Below are 15,323 nucleotides of genomic sequence, written 5' to 3' on the forward strand. Positions count from 1 at the left end.
TCCTATTTTGTTTAAGAAAAACCCACTGACACAGCGTAGGAATTTGTGTCCCTAATTTCCTTAAGGACTTTCTCTTGACTCAACCAATGAACCTCCTGGACAGAGAAAAATAAGACATCTTCTATCCTTGTGACCAAGTCAAGACTTAACATTTAATATGTATAAAGAACAGTCTTTCCCCCTCCAGGTACTGGAATCAGCCAGTTTAGCAGGTGAAGAAGTTCAGATGCCAGTTATTGGGGTCACAAGTTTTCCATTCCGCATGTCTCTGTGCCTGGAATTTCAAGCTTGTGAAATGTCACGGGATGCTGGAGGGTGAAGGGGAAGTCCTCACCTCCTGCATCCCCAGGCTGCAGGACAGAGGGGATCCTTTGTATTCTTGTTGTTCAGTCACTAAGTCATGTTCGATTCTAGTGAATTGCAGCAGCCCACTGAACTGCAGCACACCAAGCTCCCCTGTCCTTCACCATCTCCCAGAGTCTGCTCAGACTCATGCTCTTCACTGGTTGCCCTCCAACCATCTCCCCTCTGCCACCCCCTTCTCTTCCTGACCTCAGTCTTTCCCAGCATCATGGTCTTTTCCAATGAATTGGGTCTTTGCATCAGGTGGCCAAAGTATTGGAGCTGCAGCTTCAGTTTCATTTCTTCCAATGAATATTCAGGGTTGATTTCCTTTAGGATTGACTAGTTACAGTGGGGACCCTTTGTATTAGCTTGTGGCTTTTAAAAATTTCTGTTTTCTGTTGAGTTGACATCTGGAGTCTTTCTGATTAGGGAGAGACTGCCCATCCCCCCACCTCCCCAAGATTGGCTAATTCCTAGAGATAGCAAAGGGTTTCACATCTTTCTTTTGTAAAGCAACTAATCCAAAGTCCACACCCAGCCCCTCCTCTACTGAGTCTTTACACTTGGGCACCATTCACCTTCCCTAATCATCAAAAGGCCAGGTGCTGGACACCTAGGGTCAGCCCTTATGTCCTAAAGCTCAATGGAGATATTCAAGCGGTCCAATGCTAAGCCTGCTTACTGGCCGTTGCCTGTTACTTCCCACAGAAATTAAAATAAAGGATCTTGTCCACATTTTCCTCCCCTTTCTCTGCCTCCTGAGCGACCCTGGTGCTTTCCCAAGTGGCCCCTGGTGGCCTGACGTGCCCCTTCCTCATGGGAATGGTAACAAACTACCTTTTTTCTGTCTGAGACTTATGGTTATAACTTCCTTTTATTTTCTTTTATTGGAGTATAACATTAACACTTTTGTGTTAATTTCAGGTCTACAGAAAAATGATTCAATTATATATATACTCATTATTTTTCAGATTCTTTTCTCATATAGATTATTACAGAATATTGAATAGAATTTCCTGTGCTATACAGTAGGCCTTTGTTGATTAACTATCTCATATAATAGTGTGTGTGTGTTCATCCCAAGCTTCTGATTTATTCCTCCCCTTCAGATTTCTCCTTTGGCAACACTAAGGTTATTGTCAATATGTGTAAGTCTGTTTCTGTTTTGTAAATAAGTTCATTTATTTCTTTTCTTTTCACACTATCTTTCCAATAACAGTCTTGTCTTGATCTGTTTGCCACATCATACTTAAGCATTAATAAAACTTACATTTGACAACCTTTGAATATAAACCTGAAGTTAGCTGAGATGATCTTGTAATTGTATACAACCTTCCATAATAATAATAAAAAAGATAGAGCCATAGAGGTCTGGGCATAAAATTGTATGTTATACTGAATGGTCATGATGTTCAGGATTTTTCATTAGCCTTTGACTCCATAGGTCAGAATTTCAGGTGTGACATATGAATGCATTTTTTTTTTTTTTACTATATCTACCGTTGAAATTGCTGATCAGTCTGCTGTCAGCCTCTATCCAGATGTCTTTTGATGAAGTCTCAGAAGAGAAGTTACAGAAGAGAAGGAACCTCAGAGATCAGGCTAATAAGAAGAAATTCCAAAGGTGATAAAATGACCCCTGATTCCATTCCTCCCCTGGCCTGAAGGGAAGTCACCAAGTCTTGATTTAATTAACTCCATTTTGCATTTGGTAAGACCTTCTTGCTCCTTGGAAGAAAAGCTATGACAAACCTAGACAGCATATTAAAAAGCAGAGACATTACTTTGCCAACCAAGGTCCGTATGGTCAAAGCTATGGCTTTTCCAGTAGTCATGTACGGATGTGAGAGTTGGACCATAAAGAAGACTGAGTGCTGAAGAACTGATGCTTTCAAGCTGTGGTGTTGGAGAAGACTCTTGAGAGTCCCTTGGGCTTCAGGGAGGTCAAACCAGTCAATCCTAATGGAAATCAGTCCTGAAAGTTTTGAAGGACTGATGCTGAAGCTGAAGCTGAAGCTAAAGCTCCAATACTTTGGCCACCTGATGCAAAGTCACAACTCATTGGAAAAGACCCTGATGCTGTTACTGAAAGGTCAGAGTTGGAGGGGGGGGTCTGGCTGATCACTGCTCAATAGCCATAAATAGGCCAGGTTGGCAGAAAGGAAAATTTGCTTTATTTTAGATGCTGGCAACTGTGGCAGGGGTGAGGGTGTGGGGTGGTGGCAGACATCTGTCCAAAGGCTGACCCCCTGCCTAACAAGCAGGGGTGAGAGCTTTTATAAACAGAGTGGAGAGTAGGGGAGAGGTTACATGCAGAAACAGCATAACCATCTCTAACAGTCATCTTTAATTGGTCATCAATGGTCTGACCAGCATCATCTTGGTGGTTTTAGGTACAGTTCATCTTCAGTTCCAGGGTGCACTTGTTCCCATTTCTTTGTGGTCAGTTCTCAGAATTGTGGCAGCTCAAGTCCTGGGTGTAGTCTAGTCATCAAGTAGTTAGCTTTTCCACCTGTGTTTTGGTATCTATAAAACAGCTCACAGAATATGGCCCAGAGTATTATCTACAGCCCTTGAGAAAGAACTGAAGGTCCTTGACTATGTTTAATGACTGCGTTATTATTATTTAGTCTCCTTAACACACTTACAAAGTTTTCCGTTGTTTCAGCATTTCTCACTTCTCTGATTAAATCTATTCTTTGATTAAAGTTATCCACAGACAAAAGGAAGGCAGAAGACAAGGTTGGTGGAGGGGGTTGGGGGTCAGCGGGGAAGAGTCCTGCTCTGTTTCAATGCTGGAAAGATTGAAGACAGGAGGAGGAGGGGATGACAGAGGACGAGATGGTTGGATGGCATCACCAACTCAGTGGACGTGAGTTTGAGCAAGCTCTGAAAGATGGTGAAAGACAGGGAAGCTTGATGTGCTGCAGGCTGCGACCTTGATGGGGTCGCAAAGAGTTGGACATGACTGAGCCAATGAACAACAACACGCAATTACAACAAACGTCTTGTGATTTCAAAAAATATTTGTTGGTTAATGTGCTCTATCCACCCACCTAACTATGTTCATTCTGGCAAAAAAGAAAAAAAGTTTCCAAGAATTTCCATTAGGGAGCTTGCAACATAATAAATTATGGCATATTTATTTTTCATTTGTGGAGAAAATAAATTAAAATATTGAGTGCCAGTTGCACCACCAGAATTAAGTCACATTTCTCTGTAGGAACCACTGGGGATAAATTGGTTCCTGGAAGATACAATAAATTCAGCCTGGTCTCTGAATTCCAGGATACATAGAAACACATTTCTTTAGAAAGCTGGTCCCCAAAATTCCATAAGAAAATGGCTTTTGCTTCACCTGCCAGCCAGAAAATTACAGGTCTCAAAATAGCCTTTATTTTTGCAGTGATTAACAACTACCCCATTCAGTTACTCTAACTTGTATCTGACTTAGATGTTGGTTTGGCAAACATCATATTTATCCCAAGCACTGTAAAAATCAGAATATAACTAGTATGGGGTGAATGCTTGCTCAGTTATTTTCTAGAATAATTTCCTAGAATTTATAGAGTTGAGAGATTTTGTACAATCTTGAAGGTTTTTCATGTATTTTGATTATTTCTCTCAAGGAGTCTATATTCATTAGCCATCCTGGCAGCAGGATGTACATGGGCCAGTTTGTCAGTACCTGTAACATACACAGGTATCTCCCTGAGCAGAAGCTTCCCTACATTACTAGCTACCCCCTTGTTTGCTTATTCGTAGGACTTACCATCCCATGGGTTCTAAACCCGGTAACAGCCAACACAAGTCTCCGTGAGAAGCCCTAGTAAGCAGTGCTTTTAGTCAATCCTCAGCTGCAGACAAGAGGGTTGCAGCACCATCCTGGCTGGAGGGAAACCCATGGAATACCTTGTCTGCCTGGAATGCTTGAAAGCATGAAAAAAATGCTCATTTTCTTCCATCTACCAGAGTTCTATTTACCTTACCTTTCCCAACTTCATGCTAATGAAAGGGGGATACTCATTCCAAGAAGCTAGTTAATTAATCACAGCAAGACAATGTCTTTTTTTTTTAAGATTTTTTATTTAATTTATTTTGGCCATGCCATGTGGCATGTAGAATCTTAGTTCCCTGACCAGGAATCGAACTCTTACGCCCTGCGGTGGAAGCACTGAGGCTTAACCACTGGACTGTCAGGGAAGTCCCTGCAGTGCTCTTTTATTTTTTTAATTAATTTGTTTTTACTTTTGACTTCACTGGGTCTTCATTGTCGTGTGTGGGCTTTCTCTAGCTGCCGTGATCAGAGGCTACGCTCTAGTTCACTGCAGTGGCTCTTGTTGCAAAGCTCTAGGATATGTGGGCTCAGTAGTTGTGCCTCATGGGCTTAGTGGCTTAGTTGTCTCATGGAATGTGGGATCTTCCTGGACAGGGATCAAATCTGTGCCCCCTGCAGGCAGATCCTCAACTGCTGGACCACCAGAGAAGCCCCAAGACAATGTCTTTTTAAGAGGTATATTAAAAACAACAACAACAACAAATAAAATTCAAACATTTTACATATTCCAGGTTTCCAGGAAGACAAAGAAGAAATAAAGTTGGCAAGGTTGCAGAAGGGCAAATAATGTTGTTGGTGGTAGGGGTTTAGTCACTAAGTCATGCCCGACTCTTGTAATCCTGTGGACTGTAGCCCGCCAGGCTCCTCTGACCATGGGATTTCCCAGGCAAGAATACTGGAGTGGGTTGCCATTTCCTTCTCCAAGGTAATGTTGAAGAAAGGTCAGATCATTTGAAAACATTTTAGTTGTTTAATTTAAAACTTAATTGTTGTGTTTACTGTTGCCCACTGGACTGACTTTCACAACTGAATACAGCTGTGTATCTTTCTCCCAGATCAAATTCTTTCTATTTATCCTGCCTCTCCTCAACTTCCTTGTGCATTTTTCTTTTAACTACCCAGTCTATCTGACTCCTTGGGGTGGTCACTTGAACAAAGATGTTAGTTTTGCCAGTGTCTATACTTTACATACTTTGGCCACTTCATGTGAAAAGCTGATTCATTAGAAAAGGCCCTGATGCTGGGAATGATTGAAGGCAGGAGGAGAAGGGGAGACAGAGGACAAGATGTTCGAATGGCATCACCAATTCAATGGACATGAGCTTGAGCAAACTCCGAGAGATGGTGAAGGCCAGAGAAGCCTGGTTTCTCCGTAGTCCATGGGGTCTCAAAGAGTCTGACTCAACTGAGTGACTGAACAGTATTTTATATAAATGGATGCATGTATATGAATATCTTCTTGTGGCTCTCTCTTCTTTCAACCAAAATTATAACTATTAATTGTATCCATATGTTTACATATGACTTGAACTGTGTATTCCCATGGTTAGTTTATTTTCATATCATATAGATTGTTTTATATAATATGCATTATATTTTATATAGTACATATTTGTATATTATGTAAGCTTACCACAATTTACTTAGCTCTTTGGGCATTTGGTTTGTGCCTAATTTCTGGCTTTTACAAGTACTGCTGTCTGGAATATTTTAGAACATGAATTTTGGCAAACAGTATGCACACAATTCTTTTGGGTGTATATTTAGGGGTGGAATTGATACATCATGGGATATGAATATGTTTAGCTTTGGTCAGTCAGTTCAGTTCAGTTGCTCAGTCGTGTCCAACTCTTTGCGACCCCATGGACTGCTGTACGCCAGGCCTCCCTATCCATCACCAACTCCCAGAGCCTACTCAAACTCATGTCCATTGAATTGGTGATGCTATCCAACCATCTCATCCTCTGTTGTCCCCTTCTCCTACCACTTTCAAACTTTCCCAGCATCAGGTCTTTTCAAATGAGTCAACTCTTCACATCAGGTGGCCTAAGTATTGGAGTTTCAACCTCAACATCAGTCCTTCCAATGAATATTCAGGACTGACTTCCTTTAGGATGGATTGGTTGGATCTCCTTGCAGTCCAAGGGACTCTCAAGAGTCTTCTCCAACACCACAGTTCAAAAGCATCTATTCTTTGGCACTCAGCTTTCTTTATAGTCCAACTCTCACATCCATACATGACTACTGGAAAAACCATAGCCTTGACTAGATGGACCTTTGTTGGCAAAGTGATGTCTCTGCTTTTTAATATGCTGTCTAGGTTGGTCATAACTTTTCTTTGTAGGTAGTAGCTTTTGTAGATTGTACTGAGAACAAGTTTACAAAGTGGTCCTGCCAATTTTGATTATCATTTTAATTTTCTTTTTTCAATCATTTGCTTGAGTAAAGTTATTGCCTGTTAGATTTGATTCCTTTGTCTTCAGTATATGGGTTTTCTAAAATATAGTTTGGGGATTTTCTTTCTTTCTTTGTTATCCCATTGGGCACTGAACTGTATCTTTGGGATGGGGAATGGGAATTTTTTGGCTGTGCCAGATGGTAAAGAATCCACCTGCAATGCGAGAGACCTGGGTTCAATTTCTGGGATGGGAAGATCCCCTGGAGAAGGGAAAGGCTACCCACTCCAGTATTCTGGCCTGGAGAATTCCATGAACTGTATAGTCTATGGGGTCACTAAGAGTTGGACACAACTGAACGACTTTCAGTTTCACACAGCTTGCAGGATCTCACTTTCCCAAGCAGGGATCAAACCTGGCCCCTTGGTAGTGAAAGTGCATAGTCCTAACCACTGGACCACCAGAGAATTCACTGAACTCTATTCTTAAAGGACATTTAACATCCTTTATAGTGTACTTATTCAGAGCCAAATTGCTTGGGTTCAGACCATGGCTTTGATTCTTACTAGCTGTGTGACACTAGGCAAATTAATTAACCTCTGTTTTCTCTCTGAATTTTCATCTCTGAAGGTGCAATAATAATAATTCTATCTCATAGGTTGTAAAGATGGAATGAGTTCCTATACATGAAATTTTTTCCACAGCACCATGGAGTGGTTATATGCATTTGCTTCTATTATTTCTTAAATAAAAAGTTTGAATCAAAGCCTCCCAAATGACCAAGGCAATGAGATTTTTTACAGTCGGAAAAAGGCAAAAACAGCAGATGATTTATTTTTTCATTTTACAATGCACTTTGAAAATATTTTTCTATATAGTTCAAGAGGAAGTAGTTTTTCTTAGGAAAAGAATCTGAGTATGGAGTAAAGGGTCACCTTTGAGGTCATCTAGATGGCCTCAGAGAAGCCACTTTTCCTCTTGTGTCTCCCTGCCTTTACATATCCTGTGAAATAATGACAGGTCCCCGGGTGTGGCAAAGCTGGGATGCTGCGTGTGGTCACTGCATCTCCACCTGTGCCCCATTTAGAGGTAACTGTCTTTCCTATGCCTTTGCCACGGGTTGCATACGTTGTTAATGGCTTAGCTGGAAGTGTTTCCCCTCTTTCTTTCTTTGGTCAGGTACTGGGATGAATATCCTCAGCTCCAAGCAGTCAGTCTTGGCCTCCTGACGATGGATCATGTTTGGATTACATGCAGACTACAACCTAGACACTAAAAAGCTTCAAGAGGGCCCTTTGTACTTGGGTTTTAAACTTATTTTTAAGTGTTTTATTCTGTCTGGACATTGCTATTTCTAGTCATTCAATAAACAAAACCCAAAAACATACGTGGGGGACTTCCCTGGTGGTCCAGTGGCGAAGACTGCACACTTCCAATGCAATGGACCTGGGTTCCATCCCTGGTCAGGGAACTAGATCCCACATGCCACAACTAAGACCTGCCGCAACCAAGTAAATAAATATTTTTAAAAGCGTACATAGAAGTTAGATGTGAAATGGTGATGTCCCACCAGGGTGGAGACAGGGAGCTGGGATGAAAGTTCTTCATGAGCAGGTGAGTCACGGGAGCCAGGACCACAGGTGAGGGAAACCTGAACCACACACCTGGGACAGAATCGGTGCTCTGTACCCAGATTCCACTGAAGGAGAAGCTTTTGGGATGAGTGGTCCTGGAGCGGGGGATGGGAGGGGAGTCTGCATCAGAATCAAATTGAATGGCAAAGCAGCCAGCCCAAGGTGTATTTTTAAGGTTTAAAACATGAAAATGAGGGATTGCGATTGTGTGGAGCTTTGTACCAGCTGCTGGAGAGAAGACAGACAGGAAGAGAAGGCCCAGCAGCTGCTGGGTCCAGGGGACAATCTCCCCACAAACAGAATGAGTTACTGGAAACCGTGAATATCCCTGTGAATTATTTATGTCAAGATCTGACTTTACAGCTCAAATGTTTAATTTCTCAGTGATGGCAAAGTGAAGCCTCCCTTGGAGACCCTAAGCGTTGGTTGGGAGCCACAAATGCTTACTCAGGGTTGTCATTGGTGGTCAGATGTGTTGTCCTCAATATTTATGGAGCATGAATAAATAAATCTTTATTTAGCAGCTGGTATTAGATGCGGTGATCACTCACCTAGAGCCAGACATCTTGGAATGTGAAGTCAAGTGGGCCTTAGGAAGCATCACTATGAACAAAGCTAGTGGAGGTGATGGAATCCCAATTGAGCTATTTCAAATCCTAAAAGATGATGCTGTGAAAGTACTGCACTCAATGTGCCAGCAAACTTGGAAAACTCAGCAGTGGCCATAGGAATGGAAAAGGTCAGTTTTCATTCCAATCCCAAAGAAAGGCCATGCCAAATAATGTTCAAGTTACCGCACAATTGCACTCATCTCACACGCTAGCAAAGTAATGCTCTAAATTCTCCAAGCCAGGCTTCAACAGTAAGTGAATCGTGAAATTCCAGATATTCAAGCTGAATTTAGAAAAGACAAGAGGAACCAGAGATCAAATTGCCAACATCTGCTGGATCACCAAAAAAGCAAGACAGTTCCAGAAAAACATCTACTTCTGCTTTATTGATTATGCCAAAGACTTTGACTGTGTGGATCACAACAAACTGTGGAAAATTCTGAAAGAGATGGGAATACCAGAACCACCTGACCTGCCTCCTGAGAAATCTGTATGCAGGTCATGAAGCAACAGATAGAACTGGACATGGAACAACAGACTGGTTCCAAATCGGGAAAGGAGTAAGTCAAGGATGTGTATTGTCACCCTGCTTCTTTAATTTACACAGAGTGCATCATGCAAAATGCTTAACCGGGTGAAGCACAAGCTGGAATCAAGATTGCCGGGAGAAATATCAATAACCTCAGATAGACAGATGACACCACCCTTATGGCAGAAAGCAAAGAATTCAAGAGCCTCTTGATGAAAGTGAAAGAGGGGAGTGAAAAAGTTGGCTTAAAACTCAGCATTCAGAAAACTAAGATCATGGCATCTGGTCCCATCACTTCAAGGCAAATAGATAGAGAAACAGTGGAAACAGTGGCAAACCTTGCTATTTTGGGCTCCAAAATCACTGCAGATGGTGATGGCAGCAATGAAATTAAACGATGCTTACTTCTTGGAAGGAAAGTTATGACCAACCTAGACAGCGTAATTAAAAAGCAGAGACATTACTTTGCCCAAAAAGGTCCATCTAGTCAAGGCTGTGGTTTTTCCAGTAGTCATGTATGGATGTGAGAGTTGGACTAAAGAGAAAACTGAGTGCTGAAGAATTAGTGCTTTTGAACTGTGGTGTTGAAGAAGACTCTTAAGAGTCCCTTGGACTTCAAGGAGATCAAACCAGTCTATCCTAAAGGAAATCAGTCCTGAATATTCATTGGAAGAATTGATGCTGAAGCTGAAACTCCAATACTTTGGCCACCTGAAGCGAAAAACTGAGGATGAGACAGAGGATGAGATGGTTCAATGGCATTACCGACGTGATAGACATGAGTTTGAGTAAGCTCCTGGAGTTGGTGATGGACAGGGAGGCCTGGCGTGCTGCAGTCCATGGGGTTGCAAACAGTCGGACACAACTGAGTGACTGAACTGAATTGAACTGATTTGGTGGTAAAGCCCAGGGTTACAGCAGAAATTGTGCTTCGGCCTTAATCATTCCAAAGAAAAATGTCATTGTCTTTTGCCTCCCTGGAGTTAGAGGCACAATTCAAGGGAAGGGGGAAAATGTCTTTCTGACTCCAGACTTTATGCCTGTGTAATCTTTCCTTGATCAGGTTTCTACACAACCATTGCTTCAATTCTGGACATCTCCAATTTAATGCTCTTCCTCCTGGGTCTTCCAACTTGTGAGTAGCCAGCTTCTGGGGAACTGAGTCCCCTATAAGCCCTACTCCTACCCCTCCCACTCCTTTTGTTGTTCATCTGTGTCTGACCCCACGGACTGTAGCCTGCCATGCTCCTCTGTTCATGGGATTTCCCAGGCAAGATTCTGGAGTGGGTTGCCATTTCCTTCTCCAGGGCATCATCCCAACCCAGGGACTGAACCCACATCTCCTGCGTTGGCAGGCGGACTCTTCATTACTGAGCAACCAGGGAAGTCCGCCCTACCCCCTGCGAGAGTTCCCAGATTCTACATACAGAACACACAGTTAAATTTGAGTATCAGATAAACAACAAATAAGATTTTAATATAAGCAGACCCCACATATCAAATATTGAATATTATAATTTAACTGTAATATATAATATATAAAAATAAACTCATATGTTAAAATATGTAATTATAAGTAAATATAAAATAATACCTATTAAATGATATTAAAGTATTTATATAAATATCATCTATAAATATATACTAAATATAGTAAACATTTATATAGCAAATAAAAAATAAATATATAAACATTCATAAAACTGTTTTATCAAATTTATTAATCTAAGATTTATTGATTAATTATTTATATAGTACTCTAATTTATTAGCTGTATTAATAATTATAGTGTTATTAATTGAGAAACATAATTAATTAATCATATTTGATGTAGTATACATAAAACATAGTATACATATTATGCATGTACACATATACTATATTGTGTGCAAGCTAAACTTAGTATATATAATAAATACACTATATATAATGTATACTATATTTATAATAATGAATATAGTATCTTTATATATAACTATATTTAATATACATAAAATATATATAAATATATAAAATTATAAAATATACATATTTTATAATTTAATTATAAATGTAAATATATATATATACCTATTTATATATATAATAATATATATAATAATATTTATATATCTATATATAAATAGAACTATATTTATAATTTCATATACAATATACATATAAGTATATATTTATTTATATATATTAACACTTAATATATAAATATACATAATATATAATAAATATACTATATTTATATATAATAAATTTGCAGAAATGGAATATAATAAATATAAACATATAATATAAATATATAATAGTATATAATATATGATATAAAAAATATATAAAATGTATATAATATATAACTATATAAATATATAACAAATATATTATATTAATATATAATATATAAATTAATATAATATATATAATATACAAATAAACATATATAATAAATATATAAATATAAATGTAATAAATATATAATATATAATAAATATATAATATATATATATAATAAATATATAATATAATAATATAAGATATAAGATATTATATAATATATAATATATAATAATATGTATAGGATAATATATATAATGTATAATAATAATATTTATAATTTATAGTAAATATATGAATATAATAATATAAATATAAATATAAGCATAAATAAATATACTAAATATAAATATGATAAATATATATAGTAAATATATAATTAACAAATATAATAAATATTTATATAATAAATATAATATAAATATAATAAATATACAGAAATAATAAATATATGGAGATATTTAATTATAAAATTATATATATTTATATAATTTATAATGTTTAAAAATATATAAAATGTATTTATTGTATATATTTGAATATATAATATATAAATATATCAATGTTGATATGTATTTATATATTAAAATATATATAATATTGAGATATATATTGCAATGTATATAATATCTATATATTTATTATATATCATAATAATATCACAATATCATAATGGGGCTTCCCTGGTGGCTCAAAGGTTAAAGTGTCTGCCTGTAATGCAGGGGACCTGGGTTCGATCCCTGGGTCAGGAAGATCCCATGGAGAAGGAAATGGCAACCCACTCCAGTATTCTTGCCTGGAGAATCCCATGGATGGAGGAGCCTGGTGGGCTACAGTCCACGGGGTCACAAAGAGTCGGACACAACTGAGCGACTTCAGTCACTCACTCAATTTTATATCATATATATTTTTATATATTTTATAAAATATATGTTATATATATAATATATAATAAATGTACTATATTTATATATAATAAATATACAGAAATGGCAATCTACTCCATATATATATATATATATATATACCCCATATAAGTAAGTCCCAAGAAATACCCAGGACCTACTTATACTAAAATTTTGCTGTGTAATAAATACATATTTGCATATTTCTTTAACTTTTGTTTAGTTTTGGCTGCTTTGGGTCTTCCTTGTTGCACAGGCTATTGGCTTTTCTCTGGCTGCAGTGAGAGGGGACTGCTCTAGTTGCAGTGTGCAGGTTCTCACTGCAGTGCCTTCTCTTGCTGCGGAATAGAGGCTCTAGGGCTCCAGGGCTTCCGGAGCTGCCACTCTCAGGCCCTGGAGCACAGGCTCCGCAGCTGTGGCTCACAGGCTCACTTGCTCTGCAGCAGGTAGGATCTTCCCAGATCAGGGATAGAACCCATGCCTCCTGAACTGGCAGTAGTCTTTATCACTGAGCCCTCAGGGGACCCCTGCATAATTCTAAACCATCGACTCTATCCTCTGCATCTGGAGACCCCAGTTTACAGGGTGTGTGGGGTCTTCCGCACACCGGTGAAGGAGGGCTCGGGGAGGGGGTGGGAGTGAGCATTTGGATGACACATGTCCGGTAAATTAATTACCACCTGGGGAAACACAGAACGGGGGAACAGTCCCTACCCTTGCTGTGTCCACTTTTCCCACTTTCTTCCAGGTTCTTGTGTCTTTAGTTTGCTAGCCTAGATGCAAGCCAGAGGTGATATTTACAGCTAATCTGGATAGCTGCTTCAGTGCCAAGAATTATAACTCTCTGGTTTCCGCGTGTGGGCTAGCTTATTTGTGGGCCCAGAGCAGGTGCTGTCTAAAATTTATGTATTTTTCTTTTAGTAAAACTTTATTAAAAGTGTGTTCTTCCTCTGTCATATAGGGACAGCCTCTCTCCTTGTCTCTTTTCTTTCCCTCTCCACCAAAGTTCCTGGGGTGTCCTTCAGGTAGAAAGTTTTCCTTCCTGTGAACACCTGGAGGATCTGTGTTAAACGTTTCTCAGATGTCATCAGATTGGGTCTTATTTCAGCTCCTGGATCACCAGTTAGGACGTTAAAATAACTAAGGTTCTGGGGCCTCCTGGTGGCTCAGTGGTAAAGAATCCACCTGCCAATGCAGGAGATGTGGATTCCATCCCTGGTCTGGGAAGATCCCATATGCCAGGAGCAACTAAGCCCATACACCACAACTACTGAGTCTGTGCTCTAGAGCCCAGGGAGCCACAACTATTGAACCCATGTGTCATAACCACAAAGCTCCTGCTCCACAACAAGAGAAGACACCGCCCTGAGAATCCTGTGCATTGCAACAAAGAGTATCGCCCTCTCAGCGCAACTAGAAAAAGCCCACGCAGCAATGAAGACCCAGCACAACAACAACAACAAAAAAAAACTATTTTTTAAAAAGTGATGTTATAACTTCCTTTTCTGATCTTGATCTGAACCTGAGTTTTTTGTGTTTAAAATTGTATTTTTAATAAGGAACTTCAAAATCGCTACAGTGTGATGTCTCTTCCTGAGAGAATATTTGTGGAAATATTTAGACAAAGCATTTAAAGTGAATTCTCCCTGTGTTCACACGTCTCTCTTAGAGGCTGTTAGGAGGAATAAAAAAGCCAGGCATTCTGTATTTCTCATATATTTCTTTGGATAGAATTTCTGAAGCTGAAAGCAGAATTCAAGCTCAAGAGTCCATCTCCTTTAACTTTAAATAAACCAAGCAGGGGCTTTGGACTATCAGTTCTTTAATATACAAAGACAAAAATATCATAGCTGATTCTTTTAACTACCCAAATAGTTTCCCACTTCATTTCATTCAAAACCATATTACCAACCATCTGTCACACTTCTGAATCTGTTCTCCACAGAGAAAAATATCCCACAAAAAAACCTGCCCACCATTGTTGATAACATTGATTGTGTTCTTTGTCACAAACACAAACTGGAAACAACTTAATCCCTTTCCATAGGTAAATGGTGAAGCACACTGTGGCATGTCAAGACAGTGAAATTTCTACTTAGCAAAAAAAAAAAAGAAAATACTATTGGTACACTAAGGTTTAGATGGGTCTCAGGGACATTTTACTGAGTGAAAAAACTCAGTCTCAAAATATCCCAGTTGTATGATTTCTTTTCATTTATAATGTAATAGTTTTGCAACACCCCACCTGTCCAGTGCTTGAGACTTGTCCTTCCAATGCAGGGGGTGTGGGTATGATCCCTGGTTGGAGAGCTTAGATCCCACATGCCTCATGGACAAAAACCCAAAGGAAAGCTGACGCTGTATTGTAACAAATTCAATGAAGACTTTAAAAATGGTCCACATTTGAAAAAAATCTTTTAAATACTATAACAGTTTGAAAATGACAAACTCCATCTCCATAAAGACGGAGAAGAGGTTCATGGTTGCCAAGGATTAGAAATGGTGGTAAGGGGTAGTGGGGGAAAGAGGGAGAGGTCTGTGTGGATCTGTGAGTTTTGCAAGTGAACGTGTGAGATGCATTTCGCAAAGGAAGAAAACGGTGGGCGTTTCTCCTAAAGAAAATAATTTCTCTTGAAACGAGTATATTCAATTCTCTTGAATTTCAGTGCAATTCCTGCATGATCCCTTTTCTCATCAACTAGCTCTGATTAATCAACCATAAACAAGGGCAACAGCCAAT

At 38.9% G+C, this 15,323-nt stretch overlaps 1 long non-coding RNA gene across 1 annotated transcript in view; it reads left to right on the forward strand.

The window, feature by feature from the left end:
* The window catches only part of LOC139037706 (uncharacterized), a 51,323-nt gene extending 43,357 nt beyond the window's left edge, over nucleotides 1-7,966 (forward strand). Inside the window, exon 3 of the long non-coding RNA XR_011490543.1 lies at nucleotides 7,759-7,966. This is a non-coding gene — a long non-coding RNA (uncharacterized lncRNA). The remainder of the gene's footprint in view (nucleotides 1-7,758) is intronic.
* The last annotated feature ends 7,357 nt before the right edge of the window (nucleotides 7,967-15,323 follow it).

This window comes from Odocoileus virginianus, chromosome 12 (assembly GCF_023699985.2).
Source record: "Odocoileus virginianus isolate 20LAN1187 ecotype Illinois chromosome 12, Ovbor_1.2, whole genome shotgun sequence".
Lineage (NCBI taxonomy): Eukaryota > Metazoa > Chordata > Mammalia > Artiodactyla > Cervidae > Odocoileus > Odocoileus virginianus.